At 63.5% G+C, this 2,500-nt stretch overlaps 1 pseudogene; it reads right to left on the bottom strand.

The window, feature by feature from the left end:
* LOC126435129 (large subunit ribosomal RNA) overlaps nucleotides 1-2,500 on the bottom strand; it is a 7,975-nt pseudogene that overhangs the window by 2,929 nt on the left and 2,546 nt on the right.

Raw genomic sequence — 2,500 nt, 5'->3', positions numbered from 1 at the left:
GACGCGACTAAGGCGAGGGTGAAACACTTCCGGGCGTTGATCTGCAGCCCCAGATGGCCGAGGGCTGCGACGGCTGCGTCGATGAGGGACTGCAATCCCCTCGCGGTCGATGCAAAAAGCAGGACGTCATCTGCAAAGGCCGCAGCGTTAACTCTGCGACCGAGGATCCGAGCTCCGATGTGGGAGGGAAGCTGACTCAAAACAAAGTCCACCGCAAAATTGAAAAGGAGGGGGGAGAGGGGGTCACCCTGACGCACACCCCTGGCCGGCTGCAGGGGCACGCCCACGTCGGCGCCGCCCGCTATCACCGTCGTGCTACCCTCGTAGCACCTTTCGACGTACTCAATAAAGCAATCCGGCAGGCCATGAGCCCTCAGCACGGGGCGGAGGGCAGCATGGTCCACCGAATCGAACGCTTTAGAGACGTCGATCGATGCCACAAAAACAGAGCGACAGGAGCGGACTGCGTCGGTGAGAGCAGTGTCCAAGATGAAGGTGTTTTCCAACATCCCATCCCGGGGGATGAATGCCCGCTGACGTTCGTCCACAGCACATGCGCGCATCAGGCGTGACGCGAGAACCTTGTGAAAGGTCCGCGCCAACACCGAGCAGACCGTAATGGGGCGAAAGTGAGCGGGGGATGTTGGTGCAGCCGTTTTGGGGAGAAGTGACGTCCGGGCGCGAAGCAGACGCTCGGGGAGGGCGCGGGCCAGGAGGAAGAGGTTCAGGAGTTTCACCAGGACTTCATGCGGCAGGCGCCGCAGCTCCGCTGGAGTCAGGCCGTCCGGCCCGGCCGCCGATCCCCTGGGCGGCAAGGCAGCAGCGACCTCCTCACGTGTGACCGGCCCCCATAGGCACTCAGGAGCGACAGGCTCCGAGTGCGGGAGAAGGCGGTCACGGATGAAGCCAGCGGTGGAGATCGGCTTCTTCGTGAAGAGGTCCGCCCAGAAGTCCAGCAGACCGGGGATGTCGGGTGGCGGCTGCAGCAGGGTGCCGTCCAGCAAGCCGCGCACGCAACGTGCACGCGACCTACGGAAGGCGTCCTGTGTCCGCGCGAACTCCCAGCGGCGCCGCTTGCGCTTCTGCAGCGGCGGGGCGGCAGGCGGCCGCTTGGATGAGTGGCGCGGCCGCTGTGTCCTGGTGATCGACCTCTCCCCCCTGGACCCGACCGACGCAAGGGCATCCGGGAGCATGCCCAGGATGACATCGGGCGGCGTGCCCCGCCCCAGACCAATGACTCGATCCAGGGCAGAGAAACGCTGGGCGGAAGCAGGTAGCCCCGCCAGATGCTCCCAGATGGCGGCGTCAGTCGGCCCCTCCGGCGGCGGCCCGGTGGTGTCGGCCGCGAAGTCCTCGGCTGCGTCGACGGGCGGCGCAGCGGCCTCGCCCGCGTCAGGCAGCGAGCTCGCTGCTCCCCGGCGGGACGCCGGCTCTTCCCCCCGACCGATCTCAAGCGCCTCCATGAATTGGCGGACAAGCTGCTTGTGGGCAGCTTGCCGCCGTCGGCACTTGATTGCCTCAAGCGTTCGGTCGGGGAACATCCTGATAAGCTCTTGATTAACGAAGAAGAACCGGGCGTCCCTCTCAAGGAACAGTTCGGCCTCTGCCTTGGCGAGCGACAGGACTTCTTCCTCCGTCCACCTCGCACGATGCCTCTCCGTCACGATCTCAGCGTTGGCGGCCGCAAGGTGTTGGCGGCGGCGATGGACCCCGAGACCGTTCTTCGTGGTAAAAGTGCGGTGGCACTCACTGCAAGCAAAGGGAGCTACACAAACTATCGCATTTTCGTTACGGCCGGTTGGCCGGATAGGTGCTGGGGTAGCTGGGGTGGCACCTTCAGCGGAAGGGCCACCATCTCTTGTTTCTTGTCGGCTGCCCCCAACTATAAAGGGATAATGCGAGGGGGGGCTGGTAACCCCCCCAAGCCCCTGGTGCGGTCTTCCACTCTGCAAAAATCAGCGGGCCCACGAGAAGGGGAGAAGACCGCAGGAGAGGAGAGGCTAAGAGGGCTAGGCCCATGTATTGCGCATCACTCTCCCTGTAACTATAACCCAAGGAAGGCGCCTCGCAGCAGCAGCACGACTACATCAAGACCGCACTTCGAAAAGCCAAGTCCGGATGCAGCCACACCGCCGCCACTTGGCCACCTTAAGAGAGTCATAGTTAAGAGAGTCATAGTTACTCCCGCCGTTTACCCGCGCTTGCTTGAATTTCTTCACGTTGACATTCAGAGCACTGGGCAGAAATCACATTGCGTCAACACCCGCTAGGGCCATCGCAATGCTTTGTTTTAATTAGACAGTCGGATTCCCCCAGTCCGTGCCAGTTCTGAGTTGATCGTTGAATGGCGGCCGAAGAGAATCCGCGCACCCGCGCGCCCCCGGAGGAGCACGCTAAGGCGGACGCGGCCTCGCAGCAAGGAAGATCCGTGGGAGGCCAAGGCACGGGACCGAGCTCGGATCCTGCACGCAGGTTGAAGCACCGGGGCGCGAACGCCGCG

Source organism: Schistocerca serialis, unplaced genomic scaffold (genome assembly GCF_023864345.2).
Source record: "Schistocerca serialis cubense isolate TAMUIC-IGC-003099 unplaced genomic scaffold, iqSchSeri2.2 HiC_scaffold_1196, whole genome shotgun sequence".
Lineage (NCBI taxonomy): Eukaryota > Metazoa > Arthropoda > Insecta > Orthoptera > Acrididae > Schistocerca > Schistocerca serialis.
The sequence above is the reverse complement of the archived record's forward strand: the minus strand, read 5'-3'. Positions and strand labels throughout refer to the sequence as shown.